The sequence below is a fragment of the Lissotriton vulgaris genome, chromosome 5 (genome assembly GCF_964263255.1).
Source record: "Lissotriton vulgaris chromosome 5, aLisVul1.2, whole genome shotgun sequence".
Taxonomy (NCBI): Eukaryota; Metazoa; Chordata; class Amphibia; order Caudata; family Salamandridae; genus Lissotriton; species Lissotriton vulgaris.
Genome location: NC_141693.1, coordinates 1871904632 through 1871917818, shown reverse-complemented (window position 1 = coordinate 1871917818; position 13187 = coordinate 1871904632).

Sequence of the window (13187 nt, the reverse complement as noted above, 5' to 3'; positions counted from 1 at the left end):
AGTATCAATCGCCGCTATGTCGGTCTCGATAGTCACCACGTCCCTGCGTCTCCGCACTTCAGCAATAAGGGAGAACGCCTCCCCCCTCAGGAAAGTCTTGAATGCCTCCCATAAGGAGACAGTGGAGGCGACCGAGCCCGTGTTTTCGGAGAAGTAGAGCTCCATGGCTTTGGCCAGGAGTCCACGAGTCTTGGGATCACGAAAGTACCACGGGTTTATCGGAGCCACCCTTTCGGCCGACTCAACATCAAAATCAAAGGACACCCAGACCGGAGAGTGGTCCGAGATGCCCCGCGCCATCAATCTGGCCTCTGAGACCGCCGATGCGTGGGCCGCTAATGTAAGAACATAGTCAATCCAGGAGAGGCTACCTTGAGCCCCTGAATGGAACGAGTATTGGCACTGGGTGGGATGCCGCAGTCTCCAGCAGTCAACAAGTCCTAGGGTGTCAAGGAAGTCAGGAAGCCAGGTCTGCGCACCTCGAAGGTCTCTGGATGGGTGCCGATCTAATGTCCCCGAACCCACTGCATTGAAGTCGCCCCCCAAGAGAAGCAACCCCTCGGGAAGACCTAAAATGGCGCCCCCAAGATCTCTGAAGGTGTCCGTCTGTAACCCAGGGGGGACATAAATCGAAACTAGAGCCAAGTTACGCTCCTCCCACCTCCCCGTGACTGCGACGTAACGTCCTCGCTCATCGACCACCTTCGAGTCAATCTCTAGGGGGAGGGTCGAGCGCACCATTATCCCCACCCCCCGGGAGCCCGAGGAGAACCCCGAGTGTGCCACCATCTTGAAACCCTTTCTATTAAGTGCGTAGCATGTGTTCCCCACCAAATACGTTTCTTGCAACAGTATGACATCCGGCACACACCTCTTGAACATTTGCAGTACAATACCCCTCCTAATACGGTCCCCCAGCCCATTGACATTCCAGCTTAGAACATTCAATTTCCTACCCCCCATCATCGAAATCCCCACCCATCCCGCCCTCGACGGGCACTGCCATTATGCGAACGGAAACATACAACCAATTGCCTTGCCAAAAGGAAAAAAGAGAATAAGAAAAGTCAACCCATGAACAAAAACAAAGAACCCGTCCACCCCCCACCCTGCACCCCTGCATCAGACTAAATAGCCCACCCAACTCGCAGTGTGCCTGTCGCCCCTAGAAAAACTAATCTACGAAAAGCCCCCGAGGAGAAAGGAGGTAATCCTATGCCCCCCCATCCTCCAAATAAAAAGGTACAGGGGAAGCCCCCTTATGAGTACAGGATTACCGAACCAGACAGCTGATGGTAAACCCATTGCCCAAAAATAATCCTATAGCAAATCCTCATTCCTGCCGGTCTTGACCGCCAGTGGCTTCTTCCGATCGTTCCTCGGTGTCTTCACGTCGCTGGGGTAAGGTATCAAGCCAGTCCGAGACCACCTCCGGCAAATCAAAGAACAAAGCCCTGCCACCATGTTCGATACGTAGTTTAGCAGGAAACAACATAGCGTACTTCATACCCATGTCCCGCAGCCTTCGTTTCACTCCCATGAAACTTTGTCTCCGTTTCTGCACGGACTGGGTGAAGTCCGGGAAGAAGTTGATGGCAGCGTTCTGGAACTGAAGAGGCCCACCACTCCTCGAGGCCTGTAAAATGGAGTCATGGTCCCTAAAGTTAAACACACGGGCGATGATAGGCTTTGGGGGGGCACCTTCCTTCGGCCGACCCCCAGGAATCCTGTGCGCCCGCTCCATGGAAAAGAACGTACTAAGTCCCTTAGGGGCTAAATGGTTCTGGACCAGGTCTTCAACAAAGAGGTCCACTGCTGAATCTTCGGCCCCCTCCGGCAAACCAATAATGCAGACGTTATGCCGCCTAGCCCGACCCTCATAGTCCTCGAGCCTCCTCGCAAAAAGGTTGTTGGTCGACTTCAAGTTGCGGACCTCAGTTTGCAAATCCGAGACGTCCGTGGTTAGGCTAGAGGTCTTAATGTCGAGCGACTTAACTCGCTCGTTCGTTTTGCCCAGGTCCGCTCTGATCAGGTTGACGTCAATCTCCAGAGTTTCCACCTTGTGCGCCATCACTTCGTGCTGCTGGTGCATCTCGGCCTTCATGCCTTCAATGGCGCCCATTATGTCGCGGAGCGTGGGTTCTTGAACCTCGGGCGACACCTCCTGATGCAGGTCCTTGGGTCTCGTTGAGGCACCAGGCGAGCCCCTCGGCTGAGCGTAACGCTCCATGTTGTTCGACTGCGAATACGTAGTCTTCCTGCTGACCCGAGGGTGTGCTTTGTCAGCCCCACCCTTGCCAGCCATTGTTGATCTCCGGGCCACCTCGCCAGTCAACACAACGGGCCTCACCAGTTCACCTGCGTTTGGGACGATCAAACCCGCACTCCATCCAGTATGCGCTCACTACGCCGCTACGCTAGCTCCGTTGGGAGCCGGAGCAGCCAGATCCGTGCCTCGTCACCCCCGTCTGGCACTGTCGCAATCACAGGTCCTGGCTCATGTTGCGGTCCCCTGAAGTCCGCAAACTTCCACACGGTGTAACTGCACCTAGGAATGTCGGATTTGGAATCGGACAACGGGATCCGTGTCAGCGTCGGTTCATCTTCAATATCTCACGAAACTCTGAGAGGATGTGTAACAGTATTAGTACGGAGGATCGGATGGTCTTCGGAGCTTCGAGCTCACGCAGCCATCTTGGTTGCCCGCGAAGCTCCTCCCTGTTTTTATTTGTTAACTGTTTTTAAGTTTAATTTGATTGGTTGATTGCAGACTAGCTTGATTTTGTTTTACATAGTTTAATATGTGTGTATAAATGTATTGTAATATTGTGTGTTTAATTAGAATGATGTTGATTTTCTGTTATTTAATATTTTGGTTCATTATTTTTAATGTGTAGACAATATCTTTTACTTCTTAATTCTGGTTTACAATATCATTGTATTTTAGATTTTTTTGTCTGCAATACTTTTATCATCAATATTTTTGTGTTTAATGTTTAAGTATAGGGTCTCAATATGTTTACTTTTGATAAGTGTTAGTGATATTTGTGTATGTCAATATTACTTTTCTTTATATTATGTCATGCAACCTTTGGCAATACCAGCCTTCTTCTATGCTGGGGGAGAGTCCCTAAATAAAATATTGAGGCCTCAAATTCTTTTTTTTCTCACTAATTTAGCATGTAGTTAATACAAGCCATATGCGCTCCCTCTCTCTGTTGAGTAGTTTTCAGAATTCACCTCTTCTTATTTTGAAAAAAATATATACATAAATTGCAGGAACATGGCTTGGCCTTGCTAAGCAAATCTGGTTGCAACGTAAGGTACTTTTTCAACTTTTTTCTGTGACTTAGACAGATGTGGTAGAGTTCTAAGCTTTGCTTTTGAAATCCCAATGTTTGGTTTCAGACAAATGCTTTGCATATTTTGGTAGTTGTGAGTACATTTTTTGCCATGTGTAGATGTTTGAATATGAGTGTATCTACATTGAAAATATTTTTATTGTGGAAAAGGATCCACCCTTAGTTTTGTGGCTAGCTCGGTCACCTGGAGGACCATCCGCCCTTACCTGAGAGCACCTTAAACCACAGGTTCAGCTGTGTGAGTGCCATCCGCCTTGAGGACTTGTAGGAGTTCAGTGTCCCGACAAGCACAGAGGGCCTGCTGAGAAGACTGATTTAGTGCCCATGGCCATGTACCTACGTGCCACCAGTGGGCCTGAGTGTAATGGGACTCTAGAGTCTCTCAGGGTCTAAGAATCATACGGTACCTTTAGGCTCTTTCAGAGCCAGGCCAGTCACAGCCAGCTGAGCTGACACTACTTGATGCCAGTTAAACTTCCAGGTAGAATCTTGTGAGCTTGTGGTGTGCCAAATGTCCCCTCTCGAACACTGCTGAAAAGACCCTTGCATTCCGTAGAGTTGTGTAAAGTACCACAGTTTTAATTTTCTCTTCAACTTTTATTCAAAAACGTTTCTAAACTAAGTGAAGTTTCATAAAAACTAATTAAGAAAATAAAATAAATGTAGGTTTTCAAGAAACTCAACAAAAAGCTCTCAGTAGGAATGCTCTTGCAGGAAGGTTCCGTGGCAAAAATATTTTTGGGTGTGAAAACTCCTCCCAAGTGCAAAGTAACAGGATTTTGAAGGAACTATGCCAACTGCGTGAACTTTGCCAACTACATCCAACTTCTAAGGCAATTTTGAAACTTTAAAACCCTTCAATTTTGGCACCATTTATTTTTTGGAGGCCCCATTTATTCATTTACTTATCAGTTTTAATGCAGTGCTGCCAGACCCAGGAGGGCAGCAGTGCACTGTACATTTCATTTAGATATTATAAAGATTTCCAGAACATTTGTAGGGGTGGACATCAATAAGGCAAGATATAAATATTTATGCCATGCAGAGAAGATAGATGTCGCCCAAAAACACATTATTTAGAGCAACTGCACAAACAAACACACACATTCACACATTTAATACTACAATGTAAAGGTCAAATTCAAGTTTATTACCACAGTAGAGCAAAATTGACATGAGAAAAAATACACTTTTTACCTGCGTGTTTCCGGCACAAAAAGGCAGTTGGAAGCCGTCTCTGGGGGCCCCCAGTAGGGCCCCATGGGTGTGAGGCTGGCGGATGGCAGTCTGGGGGCACCTATGGTGCCCCTCCGTTGATCCCTGCACCCGGTGGCAGGCACCTTGGGTTGCCGGCCACAGGGTGCAGGGATGAACTGCACCCCTGCTTTCAGCAATGCAGGCGTGCATTCCTCTCGTAATGCAAGCTTGTATTGCAAAGTATACGAATGCGACCGAACCCTGTTCGGTTGCATCGTACTAGCAGGGCTGTAACCGACGACAGCAGGTCGGTTAGTTACAGCTCCTGGCCGATCGGAATCGGCCCAAAAATGTTGCAAGCAGGTACTCAGAAGTGAGGAAAAATTGCACCAAAAAATTAGCAATGTATGTCGCGGATTAAAAGCTTGCAGATTTGAAATAATGTAAGATTACGCTAATTTCGTTTTGTATTCAGAAAGGAGTGCCATTTTCCGAGTTTCTAGGAGAGAAAACTGAAATAAATAAATGAATAGGCCCTCAATAAAGCACCACTGTTTGCAAGATTGAAGGATAGACGGAGTAAAGGTAGGTGAGTCAAGGCACAGCCCATTCGAGGTACTAAAACACCCATTTGATAACTGCAAAAATTCCCAAATAAATACACATTTACAAACTTTAAACTTTCAATTATAAGAAATTTGTAATTTAAAAAAAGAAACATCATCAGCACAGACAGTTGGGTACAAGGCTGGCTGCAGGTCACACCCTACACCGATCACCTTTGGCGTAGAGCAGAAGTCCATGTGCCTAAGGGCTAAATGTACTGGTACTTAGGCACTATACCTAACCTCCCTCAAAGGGATTGTAATTTAGAGGGTGCGGCTCTACCTCCCTGTAGTGCACTGGATTTTGAGTAACCCTGAGCGAAGTACTACTCTACTCTCGCGTAGTTTGCTCTACTTTGTACTGCGCAAATTGCACGTAGCACAGTGCAAACACGCGTAGACTAGTGCAGCAGTCATTTTTCGCTTGCTGGTGGTCCTCAGCGTCAAGTTGGCAACCGCGAGCGAGCAAAATGAAATCCCGGCGAGACTTTTTCCGCGTTCGCGATCAGCAACTTCAAGTTGCCGATCGCAAGCGTGGAAATTAAACCTCCCTGCGAGATTCTCAATGCGGGGAGGTCAGGTTTCTCATTGCGAGTGGGCGCGTATGCCCGCGATGAGAAACTACCAGTCCGCGTTGAGAAAGCTGCCGCTCGAGTAGAAATCTACTCGAGCGGCAGAAAATGACCACCTGCACTTTGCAAGATGCAGTTTGCACTGATTGCACAGTGCGGACAAGCATCAGCACTGTGCAATCAGTGCAAACAGCATTTTGCACAGTGCACTACGCAGTTTGCCTTGCTACACGCAGCTTGTGAAGTGCACTTTGCGTAGCTATGCGTAGTGCTACTATGCGAACTATGCCCAGGGTTAATTTTGAGCTGATCTCACTGGCTTTACCCAGCACGCCTTCTTCTCCCTTCACCCCTTTTTAAGAGTCTATCCCTCTCTTATTGGTGAGCGTGGAACCAGCTCCGAAGCTGGGAAGGAGACGCTCTGTGTCCATCCAATCAGGCAGCCAGCCAGCCAGACCCGACGGCCGGTGCAGAAAGCAGCAGTTTCAGAACCTGTTTTGATGTAGGAAGCAAAAGTAATTTTTGTGTCATCTGGTGTGGTGGTTGGCAAGGTACAATGTTTCATCTGGGGAACAAAGATGTTCCTATGTTAGAGTTTTTATTCCATTCGTGGACTCTCTGTTACTCTAGACTTTAGGAATGTTGGCGGGGTCGAGTTGCAAAAAAAGTAGGAAAATAGTGCTTTTACGTAACGTTCCGTGACTTTAATGATAGTTTAGGCACTTGCATCCTCCTGATGAAATGCTTTTGACCTTTTGCATGGGTATAAATCAATAAATAGGGCCAAACCTAGGTGTGATGTATCCTGCCAGGAAGGAACAGAGCTTCCCAGAACCTTACAATGAAGCCTTGCGATGCAGTTCAATTAGAATGAAAATTATCCCGTTATGCGGAGAAAATAATCTTTCAATACAGGATTATTTTTTTTTACATGTAAATGCAACGGTAAAATTCACAAACTTCATGAAGGATAAAAATTAAAAAGTTGCACACATCTTTGCTGGAGGACCTAATATCCAAACGCTTTAGGTATTTGTTTTTATCCTTTTAACAGCTGGCGTGCACTAGAGTGGCCTGTCAAAAGCAGGAAATGACATAATGCTGTGTCTACATGTACAGTCACTTGTTGAACTGCAGTTTCATTTACCCAGCCTGTGCCTGTTGCATATGTAAAGGACGCTTGCACCACGGTCGGAGGCCACGGTGATCCTCCTCTGTGCACTGCTGCTGTCATGCTGAGCCTGAGCTGCCTCTGTGAGAGAACCTGCCAATGTCCTGTGGATGAGGACGTTTCTCCTTTTGCACTGATCAGAACATTTAATCAGAGAGAAACTGGCAAAATATTCCAAAAACTTGAAAAACTGTAAATTGGCTTAAAAATGAGACGCGGTGGTTATGAAGTCTTTAAATCTATTCTTAGAGATGAAGAGAAATTCGCGAGCCTCTTCGTCGCTAAGCAACCAGGGGCTTAGCCTCCATTGATGCAGCAGGTGCAGTGACACCGGGACCCACTGAACCCGTATATTGCTGTATTTTAACATTTAAAAGGGGGATTTCCTTTCTTGCACTAGGGCTTGTGGCACACAGACTGTACTACTGTACACAACACAGATAGGGCAACCACAATTTTACACCTTTTGCAAAGAACTGAGCTTTTTCTGATTTCTTGCTTTTGTCAAACGTATTTAACGCTGTTATTGTGCATTTAACCCTTTGTGTCTCAGGACTTTAATCCTCCTCATCAGACCAGTCAGAAGAGGAGGGCAGATGGCTCATTCTTGCCCAGGTCCTGTGACTGCTGCCCTCTTTATTATTGAGGAAGCAGCTAACATGGCTAATTCCTTAGTATGCAGGCAGTCTCTTCCTGGATGGTCAAAAGCTATCTTAGACTTAACGGGGAAAGACAGAGGTGTTGATCTTTGGAAACCAAAGGCACATTTGGTCCAGCGACTGGCGGCCAGACATGCTTGGCTGCTGTTCATGCCCTGTACCCCATGGTAAAAATGTAGGGGTCATAGTGGACAATTCTCTCGCACTGAGTCTGCAGATCAGCAGAACAGTGTCCACGTCCTTTGGAATTATCAGGATCTTCAGGAAAATGTCCCAGTTTCTTTCGTCTACTTCACAAAAACAGGCAGTCATTGCCTTAGTGATGTCCAGACTGGACTATTGTAATGCCCTTTACCTGGGCATTAACAAGAGTATGGTGCAACGTCTGCAGCTGGTGCAGAATGCTACTGATAGGCTGGTGATGGACCTTCCAAAATATCATTCTTATTTCTTTGCATTGGCTCCCCTTGGATCGAAGAATTTTGTTGAAGACCCTTTGCCTGACCCACAATGCCTTCTATCGCCTATGCACTGATTCCATCAAAGGGCTGTTTCAGAGCTATATTCCTATCAAGGATCTTAGGTCAGCGAGTAAAAATCTGCTGATAGTCTCAAGGTTCAAGAAGGCTAGATGGGGAGGCAGGGCCTTGTCCATTGCCGCTGCCAGGTATTGGGACTCCCTCTCAGATGATCTGTCGGGACAAGCTTCCCATTCCTTCTTTCGTAGGGCTCTGAAGACCCGGCTCTTTACACAAATATCAGTCTGAGCATATTACTTTATTCCGTGAAATTGTCTCTCCTGCATCGCCTTGACGCCTAAGGGCTAAGTTTGCGCTCTATAAATCCAATAAATAAATACATTAATAAAAATGAATAAATTCCACTAGATGGTGCCAGATGATGACCTGCCATGCTTTCTCTTTCCCTTCAGGGCATATCTGTGAACCTGGAAACAGGCGCTTTTCCTATGAAGGGCCCAGCTTCAATATGAGAGCCCAAACCACGCACAAGTTTGTGTTGTAGCTGCGTCTCAGTGAGCTGTGTCATGGACAATATACATCATTCCAGGCGTGCAATGCCCATCGGACTCAAAGGGCTTCAGCCCCCCCGTCGTGTGTGGCAGCCCGGGATGAGACAGCTTCCCGGGCACACACACAGCCGCACCCGTGCACTTCACAGGTCTTTAAAAGACCATTTGCATGTTAATGAGGCCTTGCTGTTGTTTCACCCCTTCCAAGAGCCCCTGCAGCTCCACTCTGCATGTTGCTTAAAGATTCAGCCCCCCCAAATGTTTTCTTAGCCCCCCCCCCCCACGAAATTTGGCTCTAGTTGCGCCTCTGCATCTATCACACAAGCGCTTGTCAGTGGGGTCCATCAATCATCCTGCATCTGGTACCACCAGCACTGCAGTGTTTTGCATAAGATCTGGAGAAGCTGACTTGTAAGAAGAGGCCACAAAGATGTACTTTGTCTATGGTGCCAAATAATTCCGAGGCATCCCCGGTGTGGCTTTTCAAGAGATACAGAGATGGTGCTCAGGTAAGAAGGGGCTAGCTGCAGAAAGAGAAAACTCAGTTTCAATCTGTGATCTAGCCCTTTCCTCAAGAGAGATATTCAACGTGTGCATTTGCACAACCATCTCTTTCTCCCTCACTGTCTGCATCATACCAGTCCCTGGTTGGCAGGTTTAGGTCCTGCAGACCTGTCACTGATGTTGTTTTAGCAGCAGCTCAGCCGCTGATGTGTCCAAACGTAAAACCAAGAAACGTTTTCCCTTTGAAATAAGGTGAGGCGGGTGTGGCCTTCTGTCTTATCCGAAGGAACACCTGTGGAAGCACAAACTCTAGCTCTACCGTCCTGGCTTTACCAGACACATGATACACCACCCGGCTCATCCACAATGTACCACCCCCCACACTCCAGATCGTCGGTGAATGATATGTGTCTCAAGCATGGCCCTCTCTGCCTCATTCCCATCTTCATCACTTCATGCCGAAATACAGCTACTAAGAAAATTGAGAAGGAGAGAGGAATGATCCTTACCCAGCTCTACCATATGGTGCATGAATATGTCCAAGAACATCCTACTTAGATAAAGAATTACTACACTCCGAATCTATTCTCGTGCAAAAAAAAAAAAAAACAAGCTCCACCTTGTCTCCAGTTCGAACACTGGAAGTGAAAGGAATCTATTGCCCAAGCTTATGGATCTTTGCTATTAGAGCCCTCGTTATGAGTGGGCCATTAAAATCCACATTATTTCACTGTCTGACAATTACTGTTACCAGGGGTCCCAGAGTGTGCACATAATGGGGTTTATATGTTTTTGAGGGGCGACCATACACAATCAGTCTGAACCTCAAACACAACTCACTCATGAAAACCATTTTAACTCCTTGCATGCTCATGACGTAGCCGCTCCGTCATGAGCCGCGGTTGCGCTGTGCTCATGACGGAGCGGTTCCGTCATGGCCCAGCCGCCGCACCTGCGCGGCGCTGATTTCGTGCCTGCGCGGTGCGTTCTATTATGCGGGCGGGGCCATGACGGAACCGCTCCGTCATGAGCACAGCGCAACCGCTCGTGCCGCAGCGAAGGGGTTAAGAGCAAAACTTCGGGACAAAGGGGTGATGTGATTCAAAGGGCTAAAGGTAAACATTTTTCAATCAAAGTTGCTGCACTGCGTTGTGTGACAGGGAGAGGGCAGGATGAAGCCATATCGCTGTGCCCCTGCGCTGGCGCACTTCAGGCTGCCTTGTGTAGGGTTTGGAATGTGAGTTTGTGCTCCAAGTGCCTGGAATGTTTTATTGTGAATGTTCCAGGGTGGACAGACGTTGGGGTGGAAGAGTGAGGAGATGTTGAGTACTGTGCTCTGCTTGGTTGGGGCTACTGAATCAAGGCAACCTTTACTTATGAAAAGTGTACGGATTTCCATAGTTACATGTGGCGATGAGGGGAGTGTAAGCCCGACCTCCACCACGCTTGCTGCAGGATTTGCTGTTTTTACCAGACAAAGACAGGTATTGATCTGTCACCTTTCCAGCAGCGTTTAGCTACTAGGAATAGAAAGCAGGTAAGTAGCTATGTGTGCCGGCGGATAGAAAAACCTACTCTGCAACATTACCTTCAACAACCGCATTGTCGCTTGACATATCCGTTCCAGGTATGCAAGAGCTGGGTAAACAACCTTTACAACAAAACGTTTACAACGCACTACCATTACGACGCAACTTTTACAACGCAAACCATTACAACGCATTGCGCTGGGGGGCGCTCTAGTATAGGGAATAGGTTTAATGTACTATCCAACACCTTCCCTACTATCCACGGGGACTGGAGTTGGAATAGTAAATTAAACTATTCACTATCCAGCGCCCCAAAGCACTATGCGTTGTAAAGGCATGCATTGAAAAAACCACGTTGTAAAGACATGCGTGGTAAAAGCATGCGTTGTAACGTCATACATCCCACGAGCTGTGACCTACATCAGCTTCACCCACAATTTCTTACGCAAGGTTACACAACGCGACCAAACACGGCTGCCATTTGGATTGGTGAGACACCTACTAAACTCTGTGTGCTTGAGGAATTTGTAATGCGGATCTCATAATTTTCATGTGCATTGTACTTAGACTGAAGAGCTCACTTACTAAAGTCGTCTGCCGCATAGACGTCTGATGAGTGTCATTCTTTAAGTCAGCACTTCTATTGTCTACATTGCTCCTGCTCTGTGTTTCACTTGTACCTTTCCATCCAGTGGTGTAATACAGGCGCCCGCAGCCCCTGCAGTGCAGCGGGGCCCCCACGCTCCAGGGGGGGCCCTCAGCACAGTACTGTGGCTGAGAGCTCCTGATTGATTCCAGAGTGGGCCCTCCACGTACCTTGCAGGCGGCAACCTCAGATGTCCTTACGCCAGTGTTTTCATCTATTGTTCATTATAATGTGCATGCTACTTATGTAGACCACCATATCACGTGTGCACATTCAATAGAACTTTCGATTTTGCTGCAATATGACTGGATATATTATGAACCGATTTTGCCACAATATAACTAGACATGTTATGAAATGAACCCATATGAATTATATTGTTTTCAGTTAAATTTACTGCAGCTATGTATAATATTTATATGTGATGATCTGAATGCTAGGGTCATGTATGTTTTTTCCTACAGACCCCTGACGAAGGGTTAGTTGGTTAACCCGAAATGCATTGGGTATAATGAAACGCCCTTTAAGAATTCATGATTGGAATGAATAACGTAAATCTTTGAATTGGTGAATTCCAACCAATCTAACAAAGAAAGAATGATTCAAACACTAATTGGTTTACCCTGATGATTGTTGAATTCACTCTTGAAAAGCCAGTGAAGAAACCATCTAGTTTCATGTTAAAGGAGCACGCCCTTAGTGATATCATTATCACACAACTGACTAGCATGGAAGGGTCTAGCCATATATATTTTGGACTGCTTGAGGACATCAATGAAGTCGTATGTCGTGTTATTTTTGCTGGACCTTTTTACCAAGTAGTCGGAAGCATGCACTTTAAAGGTGACTGATTCAGATGCTATGATTAAGTTATTAGATTAAGGGCCAGAGGTAGGAGCCCTAATACCGGTCGGTAACGGGCGAATTCGGCCGTTACCGACCGGCATTAGGGTTTTCAGGTGTAGGGGGCCTATATTTTACCAATTCTGTAAATTTACCGAATTGGTAAATTTACAGAATTGGTAAAATACCTATTGGGTATTTTTACCGATTCGGTAAATCCACATGTAGGTGGCACTCCTAAGAGTGCCACAGGCCCTTAAGAATCGGTATTTTACCACACAATCCTATTGGGTGGTAAAATACCGAATTCAGGTGTGCATGAACATCTGTGCATGCACACCTGTGCAATGTGACACACAGACATGCCCTTAGGGCATGTCTGTGTGCCACATGGCACACAAGTCCGGAATTGGGGTGCTAGAGGGTGTCAAAGTGACACCCCCTGCACCCTTGCAGGATTCGGTATTGATTCGGTAAATACCGAATCGGTATTGCCCATTGATTCCTATGGGCTTCATGGCCCATAGGAATCAATGGGCAATACCGATTCGGTATTTACCGATTCGGTAAATACCGAATCAGTATTGCCCATTGATTCCTATGGGCTAACCGAATCCTACCGATTCGGTAATTCTTAAATTCGAATTACCTGCATCTCCCCCCTCCCTATTTACCGACTCTTAAATACCGAATCGATAAAATTCGGTATTTAAGAGTCGGTAAATAGGAATTACCTACATCTGGCCCCATGTGTTTTTGCGAGAAGGTATACCCAAATCTATTTTAAGTGACAATGGGACACAGTTTATGTCTAAAGTGTTTCAGGGTTTCTTGGCAAGGAATAATATTAGTTAAAAGCATACTTCACTTTAGCACCCTGTTGGCAAATTATCTGTGGATTACTTTAACAAGGTGCTTATGGGAAGTATTATGCGGCAATTAAAGGTTATTCGAATTGAGAACTAGAAGTGAAAAACTTGTTTTTGGGCATTTCGCACTTACCCTACTGTAACATGCTACATTCAATTTAGATTACTAAGTGGAAGAAAGCCTTGCACGAAGGACAATG